Here is a 13,401-nt window from a genome sequence, read left to right as displayed (position 1 = left end):
TTTCTCACCTTAAGTTTTTAGCTTGAAATTCCCCAAAACTGCCTTTCCTAGTTGGATCTGAGCTTTCATAAGACAGCAATCCCATTTCCTTCTTCTTTAATGCCACCTTTTAACAGTCTTGACACTTTCAGGCTTCCAGTGCACTGAACATCATTTCCACCTTTCATTCTGGGTGCTCCATCAAGGCAATTGGTCTTAAAAGCTATGACACATGCAATTTTTAAAAAGTATAAAGATATTTTTATATTGTACATGCTGTTAATGAAAGTCTAGAGCAACACAACCTTCGATCTCAGATAATTAAGAAAACGTGATGAAAATGTGCCACTAAATATTTCTTGATGTTTTCATAGATAGCTATTAAATAGAAATTTAATAGACAGTTTAATAGAAAATAATTAAGAACAACAAAAATAAGAGGGCGATAAGTCTGCAGATGTCAATGAGTTGTCCAAGTCCTACATTTTTCAAGGCAGCTTGCTTGCCCTGTTTCTTTGTAATACTAAAAAAATTCCTTAGAGTTATCAATTTTTGAGTAAATTTTAATTCTAAATTTTTTCATAAATCCTTAAAAATGAAACATTCACCTACCATATGAAAAAATGTGTACCAAAAAAGTAATATTATTTTTTCTACTCACAAATGACTATTAGACTTCTCAGATATGACTTACAATTCTATAATATCTTCCTAATATGCATTACTCACAGACTACATACATCATCAATGCCCTCTCTACTTCCTCTCAAAGTGAACTGGGATTTCAAGGTAATAAACTTCCACAATTTTTTTCCTGCATAAGCCTATATGAATGTATCACTTGCAGGCAAAAAGAAAAGTAACATTAAGCTATGTTCAATTTGAGGACAATTAGAATAAAACATCCGAACAAAGAGTACTGCACAATTTGCATAGTGCTTTTGGAAAAGCAGCAAGATGTCCAAGTATGATTGAGCTTGGCCCCTAAATCCAAAATTACATCAACTCCAGGAGTTATGGTTACTTTCATTAGAAAGGTGAAAGTTGCCTGCTCAGTCAGATTACTTTCAGCAATATGCCAGCACTTGTTGGCCATATGTTTCAAGTTGTAAGATGTCCTGTTAGAGTTATGGATACAGTTTTGCAGTCAGGAAAATGAAAGATTTCTCTTCCTTTAAGACATTAACTTTATTCCACTTTGTTCTAACACTGTGTGCAGACAGTGTGAATGACGTAGTAGTCCCCTGTTTTCTCAATGAGTATAATTCAAGACAAACCTACTGCTACATCCTCAGATGGCTTCTGTCTGAACTTTTGAATTCCAGCTTACTCTCAGTCTTGTCTTCTACCAGTATTGTCTCACTTATGCTGTTCTTTGATTCATTTCTTACTCATTTAGTAATAATGAATTATTATTTATTCAATAATAAAACATTATTTATTATTACTGCATGCCAAAGAAAAATATTAATCTGTTCATCTAGTCACTTGAGAGTTACTGCACAAGCAAATATCAAGAATAAACTTAAATAGACAACCAAAAAACACAATTAGTGACCATTTTCATATAGAATACTTCCCACTAATAATGAAAATTTTAAATATACAGATATTTTACTACCATAACTTGCATTTATATATTAATCCATAAGAGGACTCTTTCTTTCTACCCTAAATGCTGGAATTTTTTGTTTAATCCAAATGTACCTGATACTTTAGCTTAAATTTTTAGGTGTTCCTAACAATTCATCCTCAGACACACACTTAAGGATTGCTTGACGCGAGGATCATGACAGTTCCCCAATCTTTCTATTCTACTTAAGCGTCTTCTCTTGTACTTTGCTGCAAATTTTGCTTCTTTAGTGCATATCAATTAACACATAAATTTTTGTTGATTTTTACTAGACCCTAATACAAAGTTGAATCTCCTTTTTCCCTCCATCTTTCATGAGGTATAATTAACAAATAAATTGTATATTTAAAGTGTACAACTTGATGCTTTGAGATATATATTTTTTATTTTCTATAAGGAATATTCTATCTCCTTTTCTTAAATCATTTCTTCATATCTGTAGGTATTTGTTTTATCCATTTAAAATCATGAAGAGCTGGAGAGCACAACCATGCATTGCTTTTCTTCTCAGAATCCCATGTTTTAGAAAATATTTAATTAATGGAGCATAAATATGGTGAAAAACTGCCTTTGGCAGGAATATTGAGTCATTGTGGAGCTTCATTTATTCAGCAAGTACTGAGCACTTGATACGTGTCAGGCATGTTGGAGACATGGTACATGTGGCAGAGAAGATGTCCTGCCCTCCCAGAGCTTACACTCACTCTTACGTTCTAGTTGTAGAAGACAGGCAATGAATAGTGAATCACACAGAATCATGATGCAAAGAACAGTTCAGATAATAATTTGAAGAACAAAAACAAGGTATTATGATAGAAACGGAATGAGGCTGGGGGACTATGTTAGTCTGAGGATGAAAGTAGGCCTCCCTGAGAAGAGACATCTAAGCTGAAACTTAAATAAAATGCCAGCTATGCAGAGTTTTTGCAGATTAGAATCCAGGTAGCAGGAAAGCTAACATAAAGAACCTAAGGCAGAATTAGCAGCGGTTTTAAAATGATAACCAGATGCAAAATCAATATAAAGAAATCTGTTTTGTTTCTAGACACTAATAACAAACTATCAGAAAGAGAAATTAAGAAAACAATCCCATTTACAATTATACCAAAAGAATAAGAACCTAGGAAAAACTTTAACCAAGGAGTTTAAAGACCTGTAAACTGAAAATTGTAAGATGTTGATGAAAGAAATTGAAGAAGACACAAATAACTGGAAAGCTATTCCATGCTTATGAATCGGAAGACTTAATATTGTTAAAATGTACATACTATCCAAAGCAGTATATGTGTTCAATGAAATTTCTATCAAAATTTCAACAGGATTTTCCACAGAAATAGAAAATACAATTCTAAAATTGGTATGGAACCACAAAAGACTTCAAATAACCAAAGAAATCTTGAGAAAGAAGAACAAAGCTAGAGTCATGATTCTCCTTTATTTAAAAATATATTGTACTACAAAGTTATAGTAATCAAAAGAGTAAGTTATATGCATAAAAACAGATACATAGATCAATGGAACAAAATAGAGAGCCCAATAAAAAACCCACACATATGTGGTCAATTAATTTATGACAAAGGAGTCAAGAATATGCAATGGGGAAAGGACAATTTCTTCAATAAATAGTGTTGGGAAAACTGGACAGCCACATGCAAAAGTATGAAACTGGACCACTGTCTTATATTATACACAAAAATTAACTCTAAATGGATTGAAGACTTGAATGTAAGACCTGAAATCATAAAACTCTTAGAATAAAACATAAGCCGTATGCTTCCTGATACCAGTCTTGGTGATATTTCGTGGATTGACAGCAAAAGCAAATATAAATAAGTGGGACTACATCAAACTAAAAAGATTCTCCACAGCAAAGGAAACCATCCCTAAAATGCAAAGACAACCTACCGAATGAGAGAAAATATTTGCAAATCATATATCTGATAAGGGTTAATATCCAAAATATATAAATAACTTATTCTACTCAAAAGTAAAAAACAAAAAACAAGAACAAAACAATCGATTAAAAAATGGGCAGAGGATCGAATAGACATTTTTCTAAAGAAGACATACCGATGGCTAACATGCACATGAAAAGGTGCTCAACATCACTAGTCATCAGGAAAATGCAAATCAAAACCACAATGAGATATCACTTCCCACCTGTTAGAATAGCTATTATCAAAAAGACAAAAAATAAAAAGTGTTGGCAAAAATGTGAAGAAAAGGGAATCCTTGTGCACTGTTCATGGGGATGTAAATTGGTGCAGCCACTATGGAAAACAGTTCGGCAGTTCTCAAAAAATTAAAATAGAACTACCATATGATCTAGCAATTCCATTCTTGGTATTTATCTGAAGAAAATGAACACACTCCTTCAAAAAGATATATGAACATGGAATATTATTCAACCATAAAAAGAAGGAAATTTTGCCATTTTTCACAACATGAATGGATCTTGAGGGTATTATGCTAAGTAAAATAAGTCAGAAGGAGAAGGACAAATACTATATGATCTCACTTATATGTGGAATATTTTTTTATTGAGCTCATAGATATAGACAACAGATTGGTGGTTGCCAGAGGCAGGGTGTGGAGGGTGGGAGAAATGGATGAAGGGGGTCAAACCGTACACATTTCCAGTTATAAGATCATTAAGTTCTGGGGATGTAATTACAGCATGGTGACTATAGTTAATAATACTATATTGCATATTTGAAAGTTGCTAAGAGAATAGCTCTTTAGAAGTGCTCATTACAAGAAAAAAAAATTTGTTACTATATATGATGACAGGCGTTAACTAGACTTACTGTGGTGATCATTTTGCAATTTATACAAATATCAAATCATTATCTTGAAACTAATATATTATCTGAAACTAATATAAAGTTAGATATCAATTATATCTCAATTTATTAATTGATTGATTCGTTAATTAATTAAAACAGTTACCAGGCAGCTATTTCTACAGCATAGGAGGCAAGGGAAGGGAGGCACAACAATAAGACTGGAGGGGTAAGTAGGTACAGTTCCTTTTAGGGTTGCAGCCTATGGTAAAAGTGTTGGGTTTATTCTACATGTAATAAGAAGCCTTTAATAAAGCAAGGTGATCTTTTAAAAAGATCTGGAGAATGAAAGATATCCTGGCAAGACTGAAACGATAAGGTCAATGAGGAGGTTATTATAACAGTAAAAAAGTTCAGTTACAATAGAGATTGAAAAAAAATGGAGGAGTGCAAATTTATTTCGCTGCAACACTTTTCCAAACCCTTTAAATCCTTAGCACTTGACTATATTACTCTCCACCTTGGAAGAGTTCATTGATTAACATACCACTAATCCTGCCAAATCCCAAATGAACACTTTTTGGTTGGTTTATATATCTATTGTTGTGTGTTTTTCAATAAAACAAAGACTAGAATATTTCTGTTATATTCCTTGCATGCATTTTAAACCTGCAATACCCTACTTTCCTTTGATGAATGTATTTTTTCTTTCTATATAGCTACACTGAATCAGTTAAATGATAGCAAATCATAGGTGAATCGCAACTGGAAAGAGATATCCTACTTGGTCTCAGCCTTCAAAGATGGAACTGTTACCATATCTATCCATATTTTAAAGCTATGTTCAAGACTATATTCTGCCTATTTTTATTTATACATTCGTGTATTTTATAAATAAACTGTCAGAACCCTGACTATGCCTGTTAAACTAATGTAGTTATTATTTTAAAGGGTCTTTTATATAGAAATTACTTTGTTAGAAATTTGTGTTCTTGCAGGAATTTCCTGGTGGTCCAGTGGTTAGGACTTTGAGCTTTCACTGCTGGGGAGTCCAGGTTCAATCCCTCATCTGGGAACTAAGATCCTGCAAGCTGCGTTCTTGGAAGGAAATGGGTCTCGATGCAAGATGGGAAAAAAAGGCTTTTTTAATCTAGTACTCAAGCTGAAGATTGGTTTAACATAGTGACATCATTATGCCTTCAAAACACAGGAATAGTAATTTATGGTTTTGAGAAAAAGGAAAGTGATTTGTTCATATACAAACATATATATGATGCCATGCATAAACCAGAAATTATTTTAAGATGTTTTCTCAATTAACAGCTTAAGTTTCTTGTGAGGTTAGTTTTTTCTTTTCATTTCTATTCTTTTTTTTTATTATTGGAGTATAGTTGCTTTACAATGTTGTGTTCGTTTCTGCTGTACAATGAAGGGAATCAGCTATACGTATACATATATCCCCCCCTCTTGGACCTCCCTCCCACCACCCCCAATCCCACTCATCTAGGCCATCACAGAGCACCAAGCTGAGCTCCCTGTGCTATACAGCCGGTTCCCACTAGCTAGCTATTTTACACATGGTAGTGTATATATGTCAATCCTAATCTCACAATTCATCCCATCCCCCCTTCTCCCAATGTCCACATGTCTGTTCTCTATGTCTACATCTCTATTCCTGCCCTGCAAATAGGTCCATCTGTACCATTTTTCTAGATTCCACATATATACATTAACATATATTTGTTTTACTCTTTCTGACTTACTTCACTCTGTATGATAGACTCTAAGTCCATCCACTTCTCTGCAAAGGACCCAATTTCATTCCTTTTTTATGGCTGAGTAATATTCCATTGTATGTATGTACCACATCTTCTTTATCCATTCATCTGTCGATGGACATTTATTTTCTTAAGGCAGATTAGATAATCAAGTATTCAACCTTGAAACTAGTATGAAGTTTTCAACTTTCATTTAAATCTTCCAGTCTCATCTGATAAGATGGTGGAAGGAGGCAACCTTGGTATAATGCATTAAAGCCAAGACACAACCCCCCAACATTTATAGTGATGACTAAAGCAGAGTAAGTTTCACATTCTTGTTAGAGGAGTGAAACTGAGTAGAGTGGTATATTTGGGAACCAGGGCCAAACTAAGAGGAAGGGCCTTTGTAGTGAAGGAAAATGTGACTGGATTTAGTTACAAAGCTATAATGAGGGCCAGGAGTCTAGGTGGAAGTCGGTTCTAAGGAGCCGTAATAAGTTATATCGCAAGATTTCCGTGGCCTCTTCCCTACTACTGCAATAAAGAAGTCATTGCAGCTAAAATTTGAACAAGATAGAAGCATATTCAGCCCTCTCTGAGGCCAATCATCACCTTATTTTATCTGACAAATACTCAGAACCCAAATCCTCCCCTCCAGCCCACATCACTGACAGATGGGGAGAAGAGATATTCCCCATTCTTAGGTTCAACAGTTACATGCAGATCTGGAGGAAAGGCGGACAGCAGTAACTACACAGAACTGCTTTCCAATGTGGCATGTACATCAAGTTCAGAGCTGACATCTGCCTTTGTCTCTGCCCTGAATTTTAATAAACAAACATAACTAAGGGGTTTGTTCATTCACCATGGTTAGTACTGTATGCTAACTCTTTTGAAAGAAAATTATAAGAGAGAGGAAAAGTTGCTGGAATAGAATAGTTTTACTGATATGCCTTATTTAGAAAGGATTTTGAAATATGGCTGTGACTTGATTCTGCTTTTAGAAAATTCATATTCCTAAAGTAAAGGAAGGAGAAACAAATGCTCCAACAATTTTTCTTTTTCTCTGGTTGCAGTTGGTAGGAAAGGACTCTTATAAACTACTGCAAATTAGTTGCTTCCATAATGGTGACTAAAGTTTGTCGTGTTTTATAGCAAAAACAAAAAAAAAGTTCATAAAAATTATAAACTGAATACTTACTCATGGTACTGATAAAATACAGTATAAATGTGCATATAATGTTAAGTAAACATTCTCTTTCTTTCCTATTCCCTTCGCGAGACTTTATTCACATAACCCAAATAGTAGTCATTAATAACACTTCCAAGTGTTTGTTAAAATTTGCTATGCATATACATCATATATAGGGGTATTCTTTTTATTTAAAGAATGAAATTTAAAACAATTTTTTTTTTTTTTTTTTTTTTTGCAGTACGCGGGCCTCTCACCTCTGTGGCCTCTCCCGTCGCGGAGCACAGGCTCCGGACGCACAGGCTCAGCGGCCATGGCTCACGGGCCCAGCCGCTCCGCGGCACGTGGTATCCTCCCGGACCGGGGCACGAACCCGTGTTCCCTGCATCGGCAGGCGGACTCCCAACCACTGCGCCACCAGGGAAGCCCTAAAACAATATTTTAAACTTGCTTTTTTAAAATAACATTTAGAAACATAAATGCTTCTACACTTCTATTAAACTAAATTACCAAATAAAAGGCTGCATTTATTTAGGGCTGTATCAAAAAGCAATGTTAGAAACTCACAGATGTAACTGAAACACAGGTCCTTTCAATATTTCAGACTGCTTATGAAGTTTTTAAGTTAGTAAATAAGTTGAAGGGAAATGAAGAAATTTGAACTTTTAGCTCAGAAAATATCAAAGAAAATATAAAAATCTAACTCCTCACCCCAAATATGTTTATATATTGGTAAATGTGGAAATAAGTATCAATATGGATTTTTTAAGAGGAATACTATTTTTACTGGGGTTGAAAAATAGTTAAATAGAGATACTGGTTAAATGAAGTGAGGAAAAGCTAATGACTCCATTGGTTAGATTCTCTTAGTTCAAAAGTTACTCTAGAAATTTAAGTGTTTTGACAGGAGCATAAACTCAGCATCCTGCAGCTGGAACATAGTCCCAGGAGCAAAATTTACACACAGAATTTCTGGCTCACCATCAAGAAAACTTTTATACAAATAAATCAAAAAAATTAGTGCTGGAAGGGACAACAGAATTCCCAAAAGAGATAGAGTCTACTCCCCTATATCGAGACATTCCATACCTTCCAAAAGAATTTACCTTCCTTGCTTTTAAAATTCACCAGTGTTGGTAATTCTCCAATATCTTTGTGTAACGCAGCCCTTAGCCTCACATCCTTATGTTTAGAATCATATGGTTTTCTGGAAGTCTAATTGCAAACTATTTCAGCTATAATTCAGTCAATTCATCTTCTGTTAATGAAAGAGAACTGAACACAACCTCACAGTTCATTTAGTCTAAGAAGATTATTAGCATGTGTCAGTCTGCAATATTCCCTGGAGAATTTTTTTTCCAGTTTTCTGTAATGCACCTAAAATTTGAGCAATACTTTGTAAAAGCATCAGCATTATTTGCATATACTGTGCACAGCTGGATGAAAACACAGTTTTCATCGCTTCTCTAGTATTCCTTTACAAGGCAGGAAGCTGAAAAGAATATATAAAATGAGAGATCTCATCCTTGCCCGAGACTATTTACTTTGTGGTGAGGAAGAGGTAAAAGCCATTTTGAAATGTTTGCTGCTGCCTCACAAGAAACAGGTTGAAATAAAATAAAAGATCAGAACAGCTTTCATTCTGAATGGTATCTGGATCTGTTGGTCCCAAAAAAAAATCCTACACAAGGTCCTTCAAGAGAGGCCAAACAAACCCCAGGAGGAAAAAGACACAGTGGGATAAATGTATGTTCTGCTAAAGGAAATACATTGAATAATGAAGTTGTAAGTGAGATAGAGCTGAGGAGAAAACATAAAGTATTCACGGGTTGATTTCAGGGAATTCAAAGAAATGAAGTTTTATGTGAAGTTGTAAATGAACCATATGAAGGACCAGGGAGATGGAGAAAATGATCAAAGACCGAAAAAAAAAATGTACATAGGATATTAACCTTGCAGAAACAGCCTGTTTGATTTAGGGAACACACGAAAACGATCCAGAAAGTAAAGACAGAAAATAAAATGGGGAATACAAAGGGCATTGAGATAGATGATAAAAGGTTTTACAGATAAATAAAGCAGCAATAACCTTATGAGAGACACTGTTGCCTCTTGAGAAACGAAAGGGCAACTGGGTAATGGAACAAGGAGATAGGATGGGGTGTGTTTATCCCCCTTTTCTCCATCAGAAAGCAGAAGAAAACATGTTGAAAACAGACTTATTTCTTCTAAAGGTAAAGAGACATTGAAAAAAATGAAAATTGAGAGTAGCTCAAATATATGTTAAAAAATTCTTAAGCCAGTTAAACTAGAAATCTGAAGAGACTGCTAGTAATGAAAAAAGAAATAAATATTTGCATGTACTGACTAATACAGGAAAATAAAATGTGCAGTTAAAGTTTGTGTTTATATAGCCTAATGATTCTTTTCTTGCTGGTAAACAGAGTCATATTTTAGGTACAGTATGAGATGGTTTGTCAGTCAAACAGAATAAAATTTCCTTTCTATTTATAAGAAATGGAAATGCAAAAATTGATGAAAACATGTTGTATAGATACATCATTTTTTGAAGTTTCTTCATGATATAATTTTACTCCAAGTTTAATATGGCTCTAACTTCTTGCACCCCTAGCAATGGTACAATCTTGTAACAATGTGGAAAAATTAAATTATCAATGTAAATCATTCAGAGACATCACAGAGAAATGCTTCCCAAATATCTTTAACTGCTTGCTAAACATTATTACTATTATACCAAATTATTCAGAAAATTTCTTTAAAATACCTGAATGCTTTCTGTTCTTTATTGTTCCTCTTTAAAGCCACTACAAATAAAAGTAAAGGTAGTCAATATTGTACGTCAGTATGGCAAGTTATATAAAAACATATTCACTTTTATTCATTGTGCTTTGTTTCTGTCAAAGGCACGCAGATGACCAGAAAGCACTTAGGCAGTTAAATCTGAATAGCAATTGCAAGTCAGAATATGTAGGTTATATGCATGCTCTCTAGTCCATATCTCCATATCCCATAGTTTTCTGTATGGCATCACATTTTCCTTCTCGTTTTAGAGGAATTGTCTGTATTAAATCCAGTGCTCTGCACAACTCTTACTTGATCCAGGTCATTGAACCCAGACATGTAAGGTTGTCTCTATTACTCTTAATTCACCAGAAGCAAGAAAATAAAAAGAAGTTTAGAAGTTTTAAAGTTCTCACCACTTTTTCAGATCAAAAATAATTGATTACCTCATTATCACATAAGTCCAGGAAAGATTTATTACATGATATTCTGATATTTTAAATGTGTGACGTCAGTAGCCTTTTCTTTATGACAGCATGAGAGTACTGCAGATACATATCAGAGTTAACAGAAAACTTGGGAAAATAACTTCAATGTATTCAGAGAATCACCTCAAATATCTATAAAACATTATCTGAAGGAGTGGCTTTTCTTTAATGGTAAATTTTACAGGCTTTAGGGACAATGCTTCTCAATTGCAGCATCATTGTAATAGAAATGCAGATATCAGGACATCAGTTCTTTCATCTCTCGGCCACGAATAATTTCATTAATACTCAGAAGTGTTACATTCAAAGAGAAGACCTCTGTTGACCATTCAATCTTTATCTCCCATCAGTAAGCGCTCTATTAAACTAATACGATTTAAACAATCTGCACAGAAGCACAGTGTTGATTTTAAATTGATTCAACTGTATAATGCATACATTACCATCAAAGCAAATATTCCAGAATGGGTAGGCTGATATAATGCAATATTCTGTTGATATAATTAACAATATAAACAATTTACCCTATAATGTCTTGCCATGCAGCTAGTAGATTCTGAAGATATAAACTGCTCATCCTCTGTGGTGAACAATAAGCATCTGATTTCTGTCAAATATAGCATTAATTACTACGCCAAAATGACACATAGCACTGATTCTTTAGTAAGCTTTATTTGTCTATTAGCTTACTATCAGGAATATAAATGGTTGAGGAAGCTGTTTCTCTTGCAGTGAATGGTGTCATTCAGATTTCTCTGATTTTACTTTGTTTTTTAATCAACAAGTTTAACTCTAGCTTATAAATCACATGTCAGAAATGAATTGGGTTGTAGGGTATCTTATTCTAATGTTTTTCTAGCCTCAATCAATTTAAGAAGATGTAACGTAAGGCTGGCCTTGTCAAATTACTTAACACTTAGGGAAAGGAATAAAAAACCAGGGATTTCTGCTAAAACTAGATTTTTTTGCCATAAGCAAAACATTTAATATCATAGTGAAGTGGAAAATACAATCATGTCTCTTATTATGTCATTGAAAATTAATCACATCAGAAATAATGCCATTAATCAGGGGAAAAAGGCAATAGAAATTATTTTATTTTCACATCAAATTTTGTCCTCTTTCACTAATATCTAGATTACCCATACTTTATAAAGATATATTTTAAACTAAATATACTGCCAATTTTACATCACTCCTACCTTTGGATTGATTCACCCTCAAGGAAGCAAGACAAAAATGTTACCCACAGTAATTTTTTAAAGCCCAGGCATCTTTGCCGTGTGAAGCAAATCTATGGTTCAAAATATAGAATCTGCCCAACTGATGGGCTCCATGGGGTATGAGCCATGTCCACCAGCTATTCTGTGAAGAGTCCAAATAATTACGGATTGAACAGAAGCATGAATTTTAATTCTATAAGACAAATTCAAAACAATTCCTGTGCTACTTGTAAAATTAAAATTGTTCTTGAATGGGAACACCCTTCACTGCCTTTGACATTCTAAAGGCTAAGTTCGCCATTTTGCATACCACGTTCATGTATAAAATTGATGCATAGAAAAGACCAGATCTGCTCTTAATACCAGGGAGGCAATTATCTGGGAAACTATGGTTAGATACACAGATAAAGATAAGATAAAGGTAGAGACACACCTAAGCAGTTCAGAAAATAAATACTGAATAAATAAACAGCATACAAAATTTGTTTTAAGTTAAATCCATAGAAAGTGTATGGCGGCAGTAATTTTTTTTCCCAAAGCTTTGTAGTTAAAAGTATTCATTTAACCTAAGTCCAACTTTCAAATGCCAAACACAGAGAGTGACATTGTTTCCAGATGTAGCTTTTAGCAGATCATGTCTTTAGCAATTAAGTGCAGTCAGATCTGAAAACACTAGTAATTGAAGTAGTATAGAACACGATTTATTGCCGAACAATTCCAGACACAAGGAAAAAATTGGAATTAAAGTGCTTCAAACATCAGACTCCATGTTCTTGGAAGTTGCTTTTATGCCTTTGAGTAACAACATTCATTTTGTTTTAATACACACACATACACACATGCACAGCATATACAATAAATAAATAATAAAATTAGTTGACTTGAAGAGATGGGGAAGTTCCTGGAAATATATCATCCCCTCCAGGGTATCCATTGTTTCAGTGTTACTTTGTTTTGTTCTGTTGTACATGTATATATTATATTATCTAGTGCAGTAATTGCACTTATAATGAAAACTCCTTAGATGTCCACTTTACCCCTACCTACTTAGTTCAAAGGACAGACAGTTTGACTCCAAACCTGAACATTAGCTCTTAGCTCTCAGCTCTGATGTGCTCAAAATAGTTTATGTGCATGTATAAACTGAACCATCAGAAATAGGACCTCAATCCATTAAAACGTCAGAAGATCAAGTTCACAGTGAGGCAATAGCTAAATTTCCAAGCCCACAGCCTGAATCATTATCAGAGTCTCAGGATTATTTAGGTGAGTTGATTTACTAACATGGCAGCCAACAAGATTTGTGTTCCTGGAGGTTGATTTATAGACTGAATTCATCGTGTCCCACAAACTGTAAATAATATCTACCTAGAAACAAAATTTCAAAAAGGCCGCTTTTAAATATCAAAAAACATACAAAGTTTTCAAATGTATTACTCTGTTACACAGTGGATGTTAGAGCCCTAGGCAAGATCTGCTTTAACACATTCTCACAAGAAGGACTAAAATAATGAAAATATATATTTCTATTCTTAATAACT

The sequence above is a fragment of the Lagenorhynchus albirostris genome, chromosome 4 (genome assembly GCF_949774975.1).
Source record: "Lagenorhynchus albirostris chromosome 4, mLagAlb1.1, whole genome shotgun sequence".
Taxonomy (NCBI): domain Eukaryota; kingdom Metazoa; phylum Chordata; class Mammalia; order Artiodactyla; family Delphinidae; genus Lagenorhynchus; species Lagenorhynchus albirostris.
Note: the sequence above shows the minus strand (reverse complement) of the source record.